Source organism: Podarcis bocagei (genome assembly GCF_964188305.1).
Source record: "Podarcis bocagei genome assembly, chromosome: W".
Lineage (NCBI taxonomy): Eukaryota > Metazoa > Chordata > Lepidosauria > Squamata > Lacertidae > Podarcis > Podarcis bocagei.
In genome coordinates, this window is record NC_138131.1 from 87,637,032 (window position 1) to 87,657,313 (window position 20,282).

The 20,282-nt window shown below is 46.4% G+C and overlaps 1 long non-coding RNA gene across 1 annotated transcript; it reads right to left on the bottom strand.

Annotated features, from left to right (window-relative positions):
- Positions 1–960: 960 nt before the first annotated feature.
- LOC308578040 lies at positions 961–7,781 on the bottom strand. The gene is made up of 4 exons (XR_014003830.1): positions 7,708–7,781; positions 5,840–6,035; positions 1,836–1,976; positions 961–1,061 (listed from the first exon to the last, which is right to left on the bottom strand). It is a non-coding gene; the product is annotated as an uncharacterized lncRNA (long non-coding RNA).
- Between the last annotated feature and the right edge of the window lie 12,501 nt (positions 7,782–20,282).

Here is a 20,282-nt window from a genome sequence, read left to right on the forward strand (position 1 = left end):
TGAAGGACTGTGCCCTGGATCCCCACGTCGGCAAGGCGGTGGTCCAGGAGTTCGTGATCGACCATGTCAAAGGCTGCTGACAGATCTAGAAGAATCAGCAGCCCCGACCCGCCTCGATCCAGCTGCCTGCGGAGATCATCTGTTAGGGCGACCAGAGCCGTCTTGGTCCCATGACCAGCGCAGAAGCCGGACTGGAATGGATCCAAAGCAGATGTTTCATCCAGAAACCTACCAAGCTGTTCAGCAACCGCTCTCTCAATCACCTTACCCAGGAATGGAAGATTCGAAACCGGGCGGTAATTGGATAGATCTAAAGGATCTAATGATGTTTTCTTTAAGAGCAGACACACCACTGCCTCCTTCAGTTCCCCTGGGAATATCCCAGTGCCAAGGGACAAATTGATGATATCCCCCAGGGGGGCCCGCACCTCGTCTGGACACGCTCTAATCAGCCAGGACGGGCACGGGTCAAGAGGACAGGTGGTGGGCTTTCCAGCTCGGAGGAGTCTGTCCACATCGGCTGGGGATATCCGGTCAAAGTGGTCCAATACTGGACCCGAGGACAGTCGAGGGGCCTCCAGTTCCTTTATTGTATCCAAATTGGCAGGGAGGTCATGGCGGAGCAACAGGACCTTCTCCGCAAAAAAGCTCGCAAATGCCTCGCAGCTGTGTGTCGAATTGTTATTTAAATTTGGCTGGCCTTCAAGGGACAAAAAATAAAATAAAAATAAAAATAAAAAATAAAAAACCTAAAAGAAAAAGAGAAAGTGCTTTATCCACAAGAGGAGAGCTTTCCCACAGGCACCAGACCAGCGCATGAGGAGTAATAATAATTATTAACAACAGCAACAATAATTTATTATTTATACCCAGCCACTCTGGGCGGCTTCCAGCAAAAGATTAAAATACAGTAAGGAGGAGCTCTTTCAATCTATTTTCCCCATGGCTTTGGAAGCTCACCTGATGGCCTCCTTGTAGTGCATGAGGGCCTCCTGGAGCTTCCCCTGCTGTTGCAAAACACTGGCTAAATTTGAATGCGCAGCTGCAAACTCCGGGAAGACCTGCGGGGAAGAAGCTCACTCTTAGTTTCCCTGAGAAGCATTCTAAAGAGACGGAGGCCGCTCTTTGAGGCTCAAAGGTTGTGGGCGTGAAATAAATCCTCATTTGGATTGACTTGCAAAAATTAAGGAGGAGGAGGAACCTATGGACTGCCTTTTTAGCATGCATAGGAAATACTGTTGGGAGATCAGACTGTCAAATGACCAATGCCGTATTTTAAAGAGCCCCTCTTTGATGCTCAAATGTGGCAGGGGCTGGCTGCAAAATAAATCACCGTTTGGAATGATTTGTGGTAATGATAATAATAATAATAATAATAATAATAATAATAATAATAATAATAATAATAATAATAATGGGCCTATGAACTGCCTTTTTCGTACGCATAGGAAATACTGTTAGAAAATAAGACTGTCAGGGGATCAAGCTCAGCCGACACAGAGAACAGCATGTGCCCAGCTTTTATTTCAATTTCTGTACCGTTCCTTAACACCTTGCATTGTTCTTCTGATGAAAAAGCAGATTTTTGGTCATTCCAGGAGGCCTAGGAATATAAAAAGGGGGACAGACCCTCTTCCTTCCAAAAGGGACTTATCGGACCATGCTTTGTCGAGCCTCAAAATGCTACTTCACTTTCACTTCTTCACCATTATTTCCGTTATTGATCAAGAAAAATTTGATCGGCGATTTTTAAAAAGACCCAGACTAGGAGTCCAGGGTATGCATGCCTAACCCTTATATGTCAATTTAATTGTTGTAATTCTCCACGCACGTACCTCAAGAGCTTTCCGGTAGAGGCGGACAGCCTCCTCGATATTCCCTTGTTCTCGCTTGATGTTCGCCAGGTTATTAAGAGAATCCGCGTGAGTCGGACATAAACGGAGAGCTGTATTGTAGCATTCCTCGGCTTCGGCAACCTTCGAAACACAAAACAGAGTTTTTACACGAATATTAGTATGTCTTTCACAGGAGCCCAAAAGGCTGCTCTGTGATGTGATGGCTGGATTGAGGTTTGATACGGCCCCTCAGCTCCTGACGGTAACTTGGTATTAGAGCGGTTCATAAAAAACTCTTTTTTTGAAAATGCCTGCTCCAAAGTTCTTCTCTTACCAACAGTAGAGATTATATAGCTATATCTGGAATGGCATGCATATCAGTTAATATCTTTTATATATATATGCCAGCTGTCCTTTGTCAACAACCAATTGTTGCTGTTTTTATTGAATATATGCTATATGGTAACTGTTGCACCTCATAGGTAACTCAAGCCTTCTGCACGTCACAAAAGATGTATTTTATCAAAGTCATTGTTGAACTGAAATACAATTAAGAAGTATATTAATAGTGAAATGCAATTAAGAAGAAGCATATTAACAGTAAAACCCCACAATTGTTGAGCCTTTTTTAAGGATTTGACCCCAGAGGTGCTGACCTTTTTTTAGGATTAAAGTTCTTGAGCTTTTTGGGGGGAAGTTTTGCCCTAGTAAATAAACCGCCACGAGGGCCGGATTAAATCGACCAGAGGGCCAGATTAGGCCCCTGAACTGGACTTTGGACATGCCTGGTCTAAAAGAACATTGGGAAAATTTAAAACAATTTATTGAATGTACAGCACTAATTAAAAATTTAACGAAGGTGACGTATAGGTGGTATTTGACGCCGACTAAACTTGCTAAAATATATATAACTCAAGATAAGGCACGCTGTAGCACCCTGCTTGTGGTTAACGCTTAGCTGGAATGAAATATTCAACGCAGCAACAGAGAAATTAAAATAATAATTTATTTGTCAGACAAATAAATGAGAGGCACAGTGGTATATGGTTACCAAGCTCTGGCCTGGCCTCCTGCCATTATGGCCAGCACTTATATTCCCTTAATCCAGCCCCCTTTGCTCCTCCTGTGGCTGCCTCTGTTCAATCAGCCTGGTTGAATTTCCTATTGGCTGATTGCTATAACCAATTCTAAAAGATACACCCATATCCTCCTGTCCTTATATGTCCTTATATGTCCTTATATGGAACACAAAGAGCTATATATTGTTACATCTATAAATGACAAATAAGTAGTAATATATCTTACATGTGTCTCAACAAGGAATCTTAATTACCAGCTCACCTCTTGCCTTCCTTGCCCTCCAAAACAGATGGTTAATAATTTTAAATTTTTATCTTGAACAGATGTCAGAGACCTTGGGTTCATATTCTCATGCATCATCAATGAAATATCTCCTTTTGGAGGTCTTTAAACAAAGGCCTGACAGCCATTTGTCATGAGTGCTCGATTGGCGTCTCCTGTCTGGCAGGGGGCTAGGCTGGTGGCTGACTTAATTTCAGGATAAATACAACTCTTACAACTATATGAAATAAGAATCTAGCATTTCTTAAATCTTTTGCATAATTACATTTAAGCCAGCATATTTCATACATTATCATAGATAGCTTTTTAGAAGGATAAACTTCCTCAAAGTAAAAAGGAAGGAACAGTTTACAGCCTCAAAATAAAATAGGAAAAAAGCCTCTTCCCCTGTTTACACTCCCCCCCTTCTCCAGCCAGTTGCTTTGTTTTCCATGTGCTCTTGGCCTTTTGTCCTGTGGCTCAAGTTTAACGGTTTTATTTTACTATTTACCCATTCCTAATTATGTTTGGTCTATGTAACCTTGTTCTTAACCTGTAATTCCCTTTTTACGACTTTGAGAATTGTTTTCTGCTATAAATCAAGGGGCCCCTTGTCTAGGAGGAAAACATTGCCAAGGTTCTCTAAACAGCTGGCATGAAACATTTGAAAATCTAAGCCCATTTAATTTAGGAACCTGATCAAGATATAAGCCAATATATGCCTTGATTAAAAATGCAGTCTATATTCAGATGCCACAACGCTAGAAGTGCAAGGAGAAGGAAGGGAATTTCGTCCATAGGTGGTGGATGTGCACTAAAGTCAAAGTCTACTGGGATATGATTTACAAAGAATTGAAAAAGATCTTTAAATATACTGTTATTAAAAAAACCAGAGGCTATTCTATTGGGTATTGTGGGAGAAGAAATTCCAAAAGTAGACTTATGTATGCTACCATAGCTGTAAGGACATTTTTAGCCCAGAAATGCAAGCGGCAGGAACTTCCAATTTTGGAAGAATGGCAGACAAAAACAATTGAATATGCAGAACTGGCAAAGCTGGCAGTGAAAATCCGAAATCGGCGCGACAAACTGTTTGAAAAGGACTGGAGTAAATTTATAAAAGATGTGAAAGAACATCTGAGAATGTTTGCTGGTTTGATTTAAAATATTTTGTCATGATAATTTTTGAAAGTGATTTACAAATGCTAAAGTAAATTGTTTTAAGTAGAGTAAGAAGGTAAATAGGGCGATATATGTTCAGGTAGGCAGCTGTGGTGGTCTAACGCAATTGAAATATATAAAAAATATATAAATTGTCCAGTAGCACATTGCAGACCAACTCAGTTTGGTCTTGGTAGAAGCTTTTGTATCTGAAGAAGTGGACCTGCATACAAAAAATTATACCAAGAAGAAGCCAAGTTTAGCAAGCCCTGTTTAGGGAAGCTTTTAATGTTTGACGGACTATTGTATTTTAATATTTTGTCGCCAAGAGTGGCTGGGGAAACCCAGCCAGATAGGCGGGGTATAAATATTATTATTATTATTATTATTATTATTATTATTATTATTATTATTATTATTATTATTATTATTATTATCATCATCATCAGGTGCTACTGGACAATTTTTAAAGGGTGATATAGAAATGCTAAGAGGATCGTGACTGCTTAAGAAAGCCAGGGAGTGGGAGCGGGGGAGGGGGAGGGGAGTCGACGCTTGGTATGAGCAAAGTTGTATGTGACGATATGACAAAGGAAAAAATAAAAGAGGACTTCTTCTAGGTTCTGTACCCCAAATCCCCCCCCCAAAGAGCCCAATTTCGAGGTCACCATCATCCGGAAGGCTTTTTTCAGCAAACCCTCTGACATACAGAAAGCAAAAGGGACCGGTTTCATTTTCTTTTTTTAATTTTTATTTTATTTATAACATAGTCCACAACAACTCATACATACAAACAGACCCACCACCATTGACTAATTATCAAAATTAAACTCCTATCCCCTTACACAAAGAAAACATAACATAAAAATAAAAGACTTTATTCTGTTAAATGGCCGCCTTATTTACCTCTTGTATACTATTTCTTTTGTATGGGATTATTACAATTTTTCCTAATTATGACTTAAACCACAAAGTCTCCTGTAGAAATTAATTGAAACAAGTCCAAGTGTATATTTTGGGGCACTGTTTGGTAAAGTATTCTCTGCATTTTCCCCATTCCTTTTGGAATTCTTGTCTGGGTTGTGCCCTAATTGTCTCTGTTAATCTGGCCAATTCAGCATGGGGTAAAAGCCTAAGAAAAAGCTAAACAACTTCAATCCTAAAAAAAGTTCAACAATTTAAACCCTAAGAAAAGAGCTCAACAACTTCAATCCTTAAAAAAAGTAAACAACTTTGGTCGGCCCTTATGGCCCTTCACTTCATCAAATCTGGCCCTCTTTGAAAAAAGTTTGGACACCACTGCCTAATAGGAAAGTTTCTGTATTTTTTTTTCACAGGCCCACCAGAAATGTATAAGTGTCCCTTCTTCTTTACTGCACCTCCAGCACAGTTTTTTTGTTTTATACATTTTAGCTATTTTGGCAGGTGTTAAGTACCATCTATAAAACATCTTTTATATAGATGTTCCCCCCACCCCAAGGCAAAAGGGACCAGTTTCTTACGCTGCCTTTCTCTTTCAGCGCGTTGGCCAGGTTGCAGTAGGCGTCAGGGAAGTGGGGCTGGAGCTCAATGGCCCTCTTGTAGGTATCGATTGCCAGATCGATCAGCCCCTGTTCGTAATACACACATGCCAGGTTGCCGTGGACAACAGCGTGGTTGGGACTCAGGCTCAGGGCCCGTAGGTAGGCTGCAACGGCTCTGAAATGAGATCAAGGACTGGTTCAGTTTCATTGTCACCAGGGTGGATAAAAATCTGTTTTTTAAAAAATAAAATGCTTTGGGAGGACGATTAAGAGGATCGAGGCGGGCCGGGACTGCTGATTCTTTTAGATTTGTTAGCGGCCTTCGACATGGTCGATCACAAACTTTTGGACCACCGCCTTGCCAACGTGGGGATTCAGGGCACAGTCAGACAATGGCTGTGCTCCTTTATCTCAGGTCGGGGACAGAGGGTGGCGCTAGGGAGGGAGTTGTCGCTGCGGCACTCCTTGTTGTGTGGAGTGCCGCAGGGCACAATCCTTTCCCAGATGCTTTTCAATATCTTTATGCGCCCCCTTGCCCAGATTGTCCGGAGTTTAGGGCTGAGTTGTCGTCAATATGCTGATGACACCCAACTTTATCTGTCAATGGACTCGGCCCCAGACACACTGACCAGATGCTTGGAAGCCGTGGCTGGGTGGCTGCGTGGGAGCCAGTTGAAGTTAAATCCTTCGAAGACAGAGGTCCTCTGGCTGGGTCAGGACAACATGGGGTTGGGGGGCCAACTCCCATCTCTTGTGGGGGCGCAATTAGTGCCAGAGCCTTCTGTCAAGAGCTTGGGTGTAACCTTCGATGCCTCTCTTTCCATGGAGGCACAGGTTGCAGCCACAGCAAAGGTGGCATTTTTCCACCTCCGCCGTATTAAGGAATTGGTTCCTTACCTTTCTCGCCCTGATCTGGCCAGTGATCCATGCGATGGTCACCTCCAGGCTTGATTATTTTAACTCGCTCTATGCTTAGACTCACTCTGACACCCTATATGGGATTTGGTATATAAATTTTCCCGTGGCTTTTTTGCTGGCCCATGTAGCACCAGCATGGATAGCTGGCTTGGGTGAATAGCTGATGTTTCCTCCCTTTGTAGTCTTGATGAGGCTGCATTTTAAGCTGTATTTTAATTAACTGGGGTTTTTTTCTATTCTATTTTATTGTAATTTATATTTGGTGTTAGCCGCCCTGAGCCCGGCCCTGGCCAGTGAGAGCGGGGTAGAAATAAATAAATAAATAAATAATTCGGGGAAGAATTATTTGTTTTAAGTTTTTCATGTGTGCGAAAACTCAGTCCAAGTTTTTCTTGGGGAAAAAATGTTTCAGCACATCAGTTAAGCAACATGGATACATATGCTACCATGTTACTGTTTTAGTGAAATAAATTGCTTAAATTGTTATGAAGGAAATGTTTCTTTTCTCCTTCCAATCAAGTGCAGCAGAAAAGTTGTTCAAATAAAAAGTGTTCACTTATTAAAACTCACCATCATTTCGTCACAATCGGGCTGTATATAGCAGAACCAAATCATTTTGATATAACTGTAGAAAAGACTCTGAAGTTAGGATTCCAAAAAGGAAACCTGCCTCCGTTTGTCAATATTAAGAGGATGCCAGCAAGGCTGAACCTTCCGGTAAAAGGGGGATTTAAATCAAGTCTTATGGATTTGGGATTTAAATCAATTTGCTTTAAATAAAATCAACCCTCTAGGCATCAATGGGAGTTAGTTTGGGTATGGGTGCAACCACTAAACTGAGAATATAAGACGTAATGTGATTATACGCAAAACCAATAAAAAACATTTATATAAAAAAGAGAATATAAGCTCTATGCCTATTTGCTTACCTGTCAAATATACGCGCCTCCTTCAAGACGTTCCCCAGATTAATGTAAGCATCCAGGAAGTTGGGGTCCAGGGTCACCGCCTGAAAATATTTAAGATAATAGATTTTTGTTACTAATACAGTCATACCTCAGGTTGAAGTAGCTGCGGGTTAAGCATTTTCGGGTTGTGCTCCGTGGCGACCTAGAAGTAACAGAGCCCGTTACTTCCGGGTTCTGCAGCTTGCGCACGTGCAGACACTCAAAATGATGCCACACGCATCTACGGAAGCAGCAAATTGTGACCCGAGCATGTTCGCTTCAGGATGCGAACGGGGCCCCGGAACGGATCCCGTTCGCATCCAGAGGTACCACTGTATAACAGCATAGTTACTTTTAAATAAGTGGGTCAACTTTGACCTAGGCTGCCTCCTACCTACCTTCCTACCTTATCGATCTACCGACTTTATCTTATTATCTATCTACTTGCCTACCTATCCTATCTATCTATCTATCTATCTATCTATCTATCTATCTACCTACCCTATCTATCAAATCTATCTACCTACCTACCATCTAATCCAGGTGTGGCCCAACTTGGTCCTCCAACCCCCATCATCCCTACCTAACAGGACCAGTGGTCAGGGACAATGTGAGTTGTAGTCCCAAAACAGCTGGAGGGCCAGGTTTGGCCATGCCTGAATCTATCTACCTACTCAATCAATCAATCTAACTAATCTATCTATCCATCTACCAACCTTTCTTATATATGTATCTATCTAATCTACCTACCTAATCTATCTATCTAATCTAATCTAATCTAATCTAATCTAACTATCTATCATCTATCTAATCCAGTGTTTCCCAACCTTTTTTGGGCAAAGGCACACTTGTTTGATGAAAAAAATCTCGAGGCACACCACCATTACAGCCCCGTGACGTCAGCGCGCAGCGTCACTTGAGCTCCTTCTCCTGCTCGTTCAGGGCCGCAGTGGCGTAGCGTGGGTTGTCAGCACCCGGGACAATGCAAGTAATTTGCGCCCCCTAACCCGTGGATTTGCGCCCCCTAACACTAACCCCCAGATGTTGCGCCCGGTGTGGCCGGCCCCCCCTGCACCCCCCACGCTAGGCCACTGATCCATAGCTAAAAGCAGAAGTCGACAAATGTGTCCTGTTTTTTGCTCTTCAAAATGTGGCAACCCGAAGACCCCCAGGGACCGTCCAACCAGCCTAGGAAGTGTGCTCTGGTCGCGGGGGAGGAGACACGAGGCATTGCCATCCACACCTGGAATTGAGGAGGAGCTGGAAAGGTCCTTTGGTTTCACACCCAGGACCCATTTTTTCTCTCTTCTTTTGAGAAAGGGGTGGGAAACGGGATTTGGAGGGCGCATGTGTGCGTGTAGCTGAGCTCCAGTTGCTCTGGGCATTTCTGGACGGGGCCGGTAGCGTCTCTCCTAACCCCTCCCCACCCCGGTCTCCAGCCCCCCCCCCCGCCCAAAGGCTTCCCCCTACCTGGCCAAAGTTCCACCCGAAGCTGGAGATGCGGTTCGCGCTGCCCACGAAGAGGACGCCGAACTCGGAGAGGACGTATTCCTTGCGCTCAGCGCAGCGGCGCAGCTAGCCGCTCAGGGGCCCGGGGCGGCGCGCGCGTCCTGCAGCCAGGGGCGAGTGCCATGGGGGCGAGCCATGGCAGGGCGCGCTGCGTGGAGCCTCGCTGCAGCCTCCCCCTCAGCTGTAGGGAGGCTGAGGCGGTGGGCAGAGGCCAGAGCGGAGCTTGCGGGCAGTTCGCCCGCAGACGCATGGCTCAGGCACGCTGCAGGCACCGAGGTGTGGCGCCCAGTGCCCCCCGCCTCGCCTAGCTACCAGTGGCATAGGAAGGGGTCTGCGGTGGGTGCGGGGCTGAAAGGACAGACAAGGCTCCAGCAACCACCCCCACCGCCAAGTCCGCCGGTCCTGCAATCCCTTGCACGCTGACTTGGAAGTACAGTGGTACCTCGGGTTACATACGCTTCAGGTTACAGACTCCGCTAACCCAGAAATAGTACCTCGGGAGGGGCAGAGAGCTGTGAGTGCGCCCCCCGCAGATGTTGCGCCCAGTGCGGCCGGCCCCCCCCTGCACCCCCCACGCTACGCCACTGCAGGGCCGGGTCGCCGCCGTGAGGGAAGGGCGCCGGGGCGCTGCTGCTGCTGCTGCTGCCGCCGCCGCTCCCGGCAGGCATGGGCCCAGCTGAGGCGGCGGCGGCTGTTGTGGTGGTGGCGGCGATAGCGGGCGGAGGAGGGAGCGGCGGCGGGGCCGAGGTAGCCGGCGGCGGCGGGGGAGGCGGCGGCGGTGGAGCAGGAGGGCGGCCGAGGCCGGTGAGGGAGTAGGGTTGCCCGGGGCTTGAGGAGCAGTCGCCGGGAGTTGCTGCTGCTGTTGCTGCTGCTGCCCGGACATGCCGGCCACCTCCTTGTCCGCTGTCTCGCGCTCCTCCCTTTTGCGCGCGCTGCCCCACCGCTGCCCCATTGGCCGGGTCCTGTCAGCTGATCCTGTGTTATTTCCTATGTGTGTGTGTGAGGGGAGAATGGAGAGAGAAACCTCGGCACCACCACCGCGGAGCCGCCCCCGGCTCGACGCGGATCCTCGCCGCCGCCGCCCCGCCTCTCGCCGCCCGACTCGCCCGCCTCCCTCCCACGGCACACCAGGCAATCTCTCGCGGCACACTAGTGTGCCGCGGAACACCGGTTGGGAAACACTGATCTAATCTATCTATGCAAGGAATATCAACTGTACGAGAAATGGTACCAACTAATGGTACTAACAGGACACCGGAGGCCCATTGCAGCTGAAAAAATGCCTCCAGTTTTAATATAAAAAAGAATGGGAAACGTTTATTGCATATTGACAAAAGCAGTGCACACAGGTTAATACATTAGCAGGATTAATTTTTTTAAAAAACCCCACCTGTAATGGTTAAATTTAAAGTAGAATCATAGAATCATACAGCTGGAATAGACCACAAGGGCCATCGAGTCCAACCCTCTGCCAAGCAGGAAACACCATCAGAGCACTCCTGACATATGGTTGTCAAGCCTCTGCTAACTGGGACTTTTCTCTTGCTTTTCTTTTGTGCAAATACCCCCTTCCCCCTGTACCTACCTACCTCTCGACCCTCCCAAGGCCTGCTACCTGAAAGCCATCGAGACCCAACCCAACTTTGCTGTGGCATGGAGTAACCTCGGCTGTGTGTTCAATGCGCAAGGGGAAATCTGGCTGGCGATTCATCACTTTGAGAAGGTAACTGTTACAGAGTTTCTGGGCTCTAGATGGGAAGGCCTGGAAAAATAATGATAATGATAACAATCCAATATAAGCCCCATTAATTGGGCTAGTAGCGTTCTCTCTTCTTCTGTTAAATAATGTTTTATTAATTTTTCATTAATCACAATCCATTAGAAGCCCCATTAATTGGGTTAGTAGCGTTCTCTCTTCTTCTTTTAAAGAATTTATTATTTTCATTCATAGCAATCTGATTTAAGCCCTATTAATTGGGCAAGTGGCATTCTCTTTGTAAATTATTTTTTCATTAATTTTTTCATTAATAACAATCCCATATGAGCCCCATTAATTGGGCTAGTGACATTCTCTTTTTAAATTATTTTTTATTAATTTTTTTATTAATAACAATCAAATATAAGCCACATTAATTGGGCTAGTAGCATTCTCTCTTCTTTTAAATATTTTTTTATCATTTCTTTCATGAATAACCTGATCTAAGCCCCATTAATTGGGCAAGTAGCATTCTCTTTTGAAATATTTTTTTACTAATTTTTTTCATTCATAACAATCCAATTTAAGCCCCATTGGGCTAGTTGCATTCTTGCTGCCGTCGTTGCAGACATAAGAAGTCTTATACCTAGTGAGAAGGCTTCTGGCTTTTTTGACAAATGTATTTTCAAACATTTTCTTTAAATTCATCATATATTATTTCCCAGAAAGCCTTGACCAATGTCACATAATAACAGATGCATATTAGTATATCGCTGCTTCGCAAGATGTTGCAGGGCTGAATGAAGTGGTTTGTAATAACACTGTCAAAATTGGATGCAATTTTTAAATATATACAGTGGTACCTCGTTTTACATAGACTTCAGGTTATACACTCCGCTAACCCAGAAATCGTGCTTCAGGTTAAGAACTTTGCTTCAGGATGAGAACAGAAATCGTGCTCTGGCGGCTCAATGGTAGCAGGAGGCCCCATTAGCTAAAGTTCAGGTTAAGAACAATTTCAGGTTAGCAAAGAAGGAAAACTACCCAAGACTTTCTTTTCAATGACGAAAAACTGTAATCTAATTGATGTTTGGAGACTTAGACATCCACTGGAGAAACAGTTTACATTTTATTCGGAACCAAATCAGTCAATGTCAAGAATAGATCAAATTTGGGTCTCGAATGAACTAACTCCAAGAATTCGGCAAATTGAAATTCAGCCAAGAGTAATTTCAGACCACAGTCCAATAAAATTGGAAATTAAAGGTTATGAAGAAAGATCATTTAGATGGAGAATTAACGATTACCTCTTGGGTGATCAAAAAATCATACAAGAGGCGCAAAAGAAGTTGATGGAATATTTTATGGACAATGCCAATAAGTCAGGTAAATGGCTCGCGTGGCAAATTAAGAAAAGAAAGGAACAAAACATAATCAACAAAATTATTGTGGATGGAGAAGAGATTGAGAACCCGAAAGGCATTAGAAAAGGATTCTTGGACTTTTATAATCATTTGTACAGCAACAGAGAAAAGAACAATTTGAAGAGAATAGAAAGATATTTAAAAGAAAAAAAGGTGCAAAAGATCCCGACAGAAAAGAAAGACAGACTGAATGCCCCAATTGAGAATGAGGAAATAATAGAGGTCATAAAAGAATTGAAAAAAGGAAAGGCTCCAGGACCAGATGGATTTACAGCCAGTTATTACAAAGAATTGAGGCACACCCTGACGGTACCACTGAAAGAAGTTATGAATAATATTTTGAAGGAAAAAGATATTCTGGAAACTTGGAAAGAAGCCTTCATCATACTTATTCCCAAGCAAGATTCTGATTTAACACACGATCTCATTGTTAAACACAGACTATAAGATTTTTGCTGGAATATTAGCAAAAAGATTAAAAAAGGTATTGAGAGAATTTATTCACGATGATCAAGCAGGGTTTCTTCCAGGCAGGCAGATGAAACATAATGTGAGAAATATAATAAATGTTTTGTAATATCTGTCTGCTAGGAATGAGAAACAAGCTATACTAATGTTTGTAGATGCGGAGAAGGCATTTGATAATACAGTGGTGCCTCGCAAGACGAAATTAATTCATTCCGCAAGTTTTTTCTTCTTGCGAGTTTTTCGTCTTGCGAAGCACCGTTTCCCATAGGAATGCATTGAAAATCAATTAATGCGTTCCTATGGAAACCGCTTTCAAGGCTGGCGGTGCGGAGAAGGGCTTTTCTCCCCACCGCAAGCCTTCAGGACAGATACGGGAACAGAGGGGAAGGGGCGCAGCGCTTCTCCTCTGTTCCCGGGGCTTGCGGTGGGAGGAGGGTTTTTCCTCCCCACCGCCAACATTCAGAACAGCATTCTGAATGTTGGCGGTGGGAAGGAAAACCCTCCTCCCACCGCAAGTCTTCAGGACAGCCACCCGAAGGCTGGCGCGGGGAGAAGGTCTCTCCGCCCCACCGCCAGCCTTCGGAGAGCCTTCCGAAGCCTGGCGGCGGGAGGAGGTCTCTCCGCCCCACCGCCAGGCTTCGGAGCAGCCTTCTGAAGGCTGGCGGTGGGGCGGAGAGACCTTCTCCCGCCGCCAGGCTTCGGAGCAGCCTTCTGAAGGCTGGCGGTGGGGCAGAGAGACCTCCTCCCGCCGCCAGGCTTCGGAGCATCCTTCCGAAGCCTGGCGGCGGGAGGAGGTTTCTCCACCCCACCGCCAGGCTTCAGAGCAGCCTTCCAAAGGCTGGCGGCGGGAGGAGGTCTCCACACCACCGCCAGCCTTCGGAGGAGGTCCGAGGACAGTGGGGAAGACGTGCTGCGCTTCCCCGCTGTCCCGGAGATTTCCCTATGGGCTTTCGTCTTGCGAAGGAAGCCCATAGGGAAATTCGTTTTGCGAAGCGCCTCCAAAACGGAAAACCCTTTCGTCTAGCGGGTTTTCCGTCTTGCGAGGCATTCGTCTTGCGAGGCACCACTGTATATCATGGGAATTTGTGTTAAAAAATTTAGAATTTATGGAAGTGGGGAACGATTTCTATAATGGAATAAGGGCGATTTATACAGAGCAAAGAGCTAAATTGATTGTGAATAATGTAATAACAGAAGAAGTGAAGATATGGAAGGGTATAAGACAGGGTTGTCCTCTCTCGCCACTGTTATTCATAATGGTTCTGGAAGTCCTCTTGAGTGCAATTAGACGAAATGAATTAATAAAAGGGGTGACAGTAGGTCAAAACGAATATAAAGTTAAAGCCTTTGCTGATGACCTGGTAATAACGATAGAAGATCCTTTAAAGAGTTTAAATGTGGAGATGGAATTTGGCAAGGTGGCCGGGTTTATATTAAATGTGGGAACCAGTTGACGGAAACCAGCCGTCATTTTGGGGTGCAAGGCAAAGAAAAAACACACACAAAGGCAAATGTCTCCATGGACGGAGGGCAAAAAAGCTCCATCCTCTCTCTCCTCCGATTTTATTATCCTTTGTTCTCTCCAGCCGCATGGCAGCATTCCAATGTCTCACGTTACCTCATCCGGTCAAGCTTTAACCCACCCACAAACCATATAGGGTTACAGTGCCCAGAGGGGAGAACCTAACTCCTTATAGGGTCAATACATTCTAATACATTGTAAGCTCAGAGTGCTGGTCACCGAGGTCAGCAAGGCACCAGGTGGCACTACAAGCCTTTTCCATGACTTCCTGGCTCCCACATGCCCTCTTTCTTTATTTATTTAATCAGAGTCATATATGTCAGTACCAATACGGTTATATCGAGCGCGATAGGCGACTCTTGTGAGACCGGAAGCGGGCCGCGGACTGGAGAACCATGCAGTACATACAGAAATTAAAGAAGGAATACATTGTATACAGCAACACAAAATAATGCAAATAACTACTATAATGATCACTAAAATCAATAAATGTCGAAGCCAACTTCCATCCGGAAGCCAAGAATATAACCATGCCCATGGATCAACGGAAGGAGGGGGGGCAAACGGATTGTGGGCTACCATGGTTTCCATATGGTCGATTGTCGCAGATATGCTGACATTATTATCAGGAATAAACATGCAACAGTGAGAATGAACAAGCGCACAAACTCCTCCTTTTGAAGCTAAAATCACATTCAAAGTATAACGATTCTGTAAAACCACTTCTCTCATTGCAGACACCTCCTGGTTGAGTTCCTTCAAAGCTTTTATGGTATCATTGAATAATCCTTCAGTCCAATTTGCTAGCCGATGGAGGTCCCTATAGTTCATTGCTGCACCCACCGAGGGCAGCAAGGCCCGAGAGACCTGGGTACCGATATATTGATTTATGGGTGAATTTACCTCCCGACGATTTCGTAGTCTAAGAGAAGATGGTAACTTATCAACCTTATACAACAACGGAACCACGAGACCCAATGTACATGTGCCTGTGAGGTTTCGAGGAATGGCTTTGTATGCTTTTTCGCCACAAAGCAACCATAACTCTCTTTGGAGTAAATAGCTGATATTACTACTCTGTTGGGACCAATTAAAGGCTTCAGTAAATAAGGAACTGATATGAAATTGCTCATCTGTGGCATTTGCTAAGCCAGGGATAGAAGAATTCAGACTCCAATTTGCATGGTAGGTTTCTTTCCTAGTTTTTAGCCATGCACTGCTATCGCTTCTAAAGCACTGAGATTGGTCACTGTATGTTCCTGTAAGAGAACAAGAGCTATTAAACATGAATTTCAATGTATATTGACAGTTTGGATATATGCCCCATGATTCTTTCCCCTCTTTAATTTGAAAACAAATGGGGGCAGGCTCATGGAGGGTCAATTGTACTGGAGGCCAAAAAGTTTGCTTAGGGGATATAATATCAGTAAATTAAAAAGATCCATTGACAGGCACGCCATGAAGCATTATGCCTGAATGACTGGCAAAGGGCGGCATGTGCATACATAACCAACATTTAGAAGCATGCAATAAACTGGTAAACTTAATCATATCTTGTACAAAAATATTATTCCTCCATATCTTATGATAATTTTCTCCCCTAAAAGTCTTATTCAACAATGCTGTTCTTATAGTTCGAGAGTGGCTGAGCCGTGGATACTGCCAGCCAGAGTAGGATTCAGGCGACAGCTGCTTGCCAGCCGATAAGGTGAAATATGGTGGCTGCAACTGGATTGTGTCGTCTGCTTCTCATCCTTGTATAATGATGCAGCAAAAGATGGCAAGGCAAATGGTTAGGAAGGCACTTCTGTAGTTGAAGGGACTCGCCATGGCCGCACGCATCGAGCTGGAACCCACAAAGGCTTGTCCTCGACGTCCACTGCCACGTACCCTCGTCCCCACGTGATCAGCGGAACAGGTCCATGCCACGCGGGATCAGGCAAGCGTCGGTACACCACCAAGGGGCGGGGGAGTGCCTCCTCCTTCCTAAAATGCAATTCCGCGGGAGTATGGGTCCTATTATGTGGATATAAAAGATGGTTAAGTACAAAAAGAACTTGGTGAACAGCCGAAGGGATATCTGCCGTTGGTATGTGTCAGGGAACTGCCATCAGAGCATCAGGTGGTGGAGGGACTCAGGCAGGATGAAAGAGACTCAACTGCTGAAGCAGGGACCAGCAGGGGGAGGAGTGGGTCTCTGAGGGAATGCGAGCAGGAGGGAGGGCTCAGGGAGGCTTCCAGCGAGAACAGTGGTGAGGTATCGGAGTCTCCCATAGGGAGACCCATACCTCGCAGGAAACTGTCACGCCGTGAGTCCAGGAGACGCGTTTCCGTTAAGGAACTTCTTTGCTGGAAACGCTTCCGCAGACAGCCACTGTCGGACTCTACTAGTGACTAGAGCAGACATGTCTGAGGAGCTCCGTCACACACGGAGGTTTGTGGGGGCGCACAAACTCTGAGGGAGCACGTTTTCACGCACAAGCAGCTAATCAAACCCTCACAGCAGTCCGACAGTCTTTGTACGCTGCCTGTGCAAGAGAAGGCATCATGAGCGAACCAACCGGAACCGGAGGAGCAGGGGCTGGAGCTGGTCCAAGCTTGGAAGATAGATACCGAGCGTTGGAGGTTCAACTGGCCCTGCAGACGGCGAGGCTGGAGGAGAGAAGGGCTCAGGATGCAGACAAGAAGGGGAGAGCCACTCAATTCCCCAGAAAGGTACCAGGATTGGTGCAGAAATTTGGGGGGGACCCCAAGGACTACCATGCTTTTAGGACAGAGATGCAATATGCCCTTAATGTGCAGTTCGATGAGTTCCCTGATGAGGAATCGCGAGTTGCTTTTGTAATTGGGCATCTTGAGAAAGGGGCTAGAGACTGGGTTCGACCCCTAATGGCAACGCACAATGACATACTAAAGGACACAATGAAGTTCTTTCGTGCAATGGATATCATGTTTTCCAGCGATATTGAGGAAGGGGTGGTGCGCAGACAGCTAATGGCTTGTAAGCAGGGGAGTCGATCTGTCCGTGAATATTGGACTGAGTTTACCATGCTGATTCACAGACTGAGTTGGGATTTATCGGCGGCACCCGTTCAAATGCTATTTGAAGAAGGTCTTTCTTCGGGGGTGAAAGACGAGCTGGCACGGAGCCCCAGGGCGGAGTCTATGGATCAGCTGACCAAATCTGCGCTGACCATAGGAGCGCGGCAGGAGGCAAGAGCCTTGGAGAGGCGGGAAGGGAGAGGGGAACGTTGGAAGGAGTTCCGCATTCCAGACATTCCTGAGCCAGCTTTCCCGCCGGCAGAGCCGATGGAAATCGGAACAGCGCGCGCGCGCGCATTTTCAAAAACCAGCGAGGGAGCTAAGAAGGAGGGAAAGGGCCCCCGGAAATGCTATCTCTGCCAACAGCCAGGCCACTTTGCCAGAGTCTGCCCCCAGAGGAAGGAATGGCAAGGGATGGTGGGAGCTGTTGAGGGGGGAGAAGAAGGGGGAGCGGAGCAGGTAAAAGCCAACGCCTGGTTGCCACAATTGGGGCACTGCAGCCAGGCCAAAGAGCAGTGAAAGTGCCCGTGCCAGAAGCTCCTCGACCTGCTCTAGTGATTGAAGTGTCGCTAGAGCTGCAGAATGGGCATCCCCTAAAAATAAAGGCGCTATTGGACTCAGGCAGCTCCTGCAATTTTATGAGCAAGGAGTTTGCTGCTGAACACCAGATACAGACCATCCCTTTAAGCAACCCCCTGCAGGTGACCACGATTGATGGCAGGGAGTTGTTGGGAGGAGGAGTCCGCTTGCAGACTGTCCCAATGATAATGAGGGTGGCAAGGCACACAGAACTGATAGCGTTTAATGTGGCCACCCTGGGAGGCGCTCCCATTATTTTGGGAATGAGCTGGCTAGCTCTACATGATCCGCTGGTTGGCTGGCATCAAAGAGTGGTGTCCTTTGGTTCAGCACATTGCCTAGAACACTGCAAAGGGGAGAAGGGTTCAGTAGGGGCCCAAGCCACCCTAGCAGGGACTGAAGTAATGGGGAAGGTGAAGGTACCACCACAGTATGCAGATCTCAGCGACGTGTTCAGCGAGAAGGAAGCTGACCAACTACCACCTCACAGACCCTTTGATTGTCAGATCAATTTACTCCCTGGAGCACAGCTTCCCGTGGGCAAGTTGTATGCCATGTCAGACAGGGAAATGCAGGAGTTGCGAGGGTTCATTGACAAGAACCTGAAGAGAGGCTTCATCAGAGAGTCCAAAGCAGCAGGGGGGAGCCCAGTGTTCTTTGTGGACAAAAAAAATGCGGACAAGCCGAGACTTGTATGTGATTTTAGGCGGCTGAATGCAGTGACTGAACCGGTGGCGTTCCCTATGCCCAGAATTGATGATATTTTGACCATGGTGAGGAAGGGAAAGATTTTCACAAAGCTGGATCTAAGGGGGGCGTACAACCTGATACGCATAAGGAAAGGGGATGAATGGAAAACCACCATGTTTACCCCTTTGGGGGCGTTTGAATACCTCGTTATGCCATTTGGATTACAAGCAGGCTCCGCGTGTTTTCAATCTTTTATGAACCACGTGCTGGGCCCTTTGCTCTACAAGAATTGCGTTGCCTTTCTAGATGATGTGTTGGTGTATTCTGAGAATGAGGAGCAACATGTGAGAGACGTCAGAGAAGTGTTGAGCAGACTGCAAGCCAACAGGCTGTGGGTCAAACTGGAGAAGTGTCGGTTCCATACCAAGGAGGTGGAATTCCTGGGGTACCGCCTGTCAGACAAGGGATTGGCCATGGATCCCGGCAAGGTACAGGCAGTGCTGGAATGGAAAACACCCAAAACCAAGAAGGATGTGCAGAGGTTCCTAGGGTTTGGAAACTTTTATCGTAAGTTCATCCGCAACTTCGCCCATCTGACGGCGCCCATCACTGACTGTCTCAGCAGTAAGAAGAAGTTTGTATGGACGGCGGAGGCGGAGCGAGCGTTTGAGGAACTGAAAAGGGCCTTCGCCTCTGAAGAACAACTTCTGCATGTGGATTTACGGAAGAAGCTAAGGGTTGAAACAGACGCATCTGACAGAGCCATAGGGGCGGTGCTTCTTCTGCAGCCGGGGAAGGAGGAGTCGGAGTGGCGTCCGTGTGCCTTCTTCTCGCGGAAGCTGAACAAATCCGAGAGGAACTACACGGTGTACGACCGAGAACTGCTTGCTATTCATGAGGCGTTCCGGAGATGGAGGCATCTGCTAGTTGGTGCACAACATAAAGTGCAAGTGTGCACGGACCATAAAAATCTAGAGTACTGGAGAACGGCGCGAGTGCTCAACCAAAGGCAGTTGAGATGGGCCCAAGAGTTCTCCAAATTTAACTTTGAGATTTGTTATGTGCCAGGCCCAGAGAATGTTAGGGCGGACGCTCTCTCACGCAAACCTGAATATTTGGAGGGGGAGGGAGCACCCGAAGAAACCCATATCATTCCAGAGGACCGCTGGGTGTGTGGGGCGACTTTGGTGGGGCAAAGGGAATTGGTAGAGGGTACGGTGCAGGATGCATACGCCCAGGGGAAACTCAGGGATCTCAGAGGGGAGGAAGACAAACCCGGTGGTTTTGAGGAGAGAAATGGGGCATTGTATTATAAGGGAGCGTTATATATACCTGAAGGGGAATTGAGGGAGAAAGTACTCAAGCAGCTGCACGATAGCCCCACAGCAGGGCACTTTGGGCAACACAAAACCATGTGGCTGGTTACCAGGGAATTTTGGTGGCCCAAGGTCAGGGAAGATGTGCGGGAGTATGTGAGAGGGTGTGAACAATGCCAAAGAGCCAAGGGGGAGAGGCAGGCGCCGGCTGGTTTATTAGAACCACTGCCCACACCTGAGAGACCGTGGGAAGCAGTGGCAATAGATTTCATGACTGATCTGCCAAGGTCTAGAGGGAAAACAGCCATCAT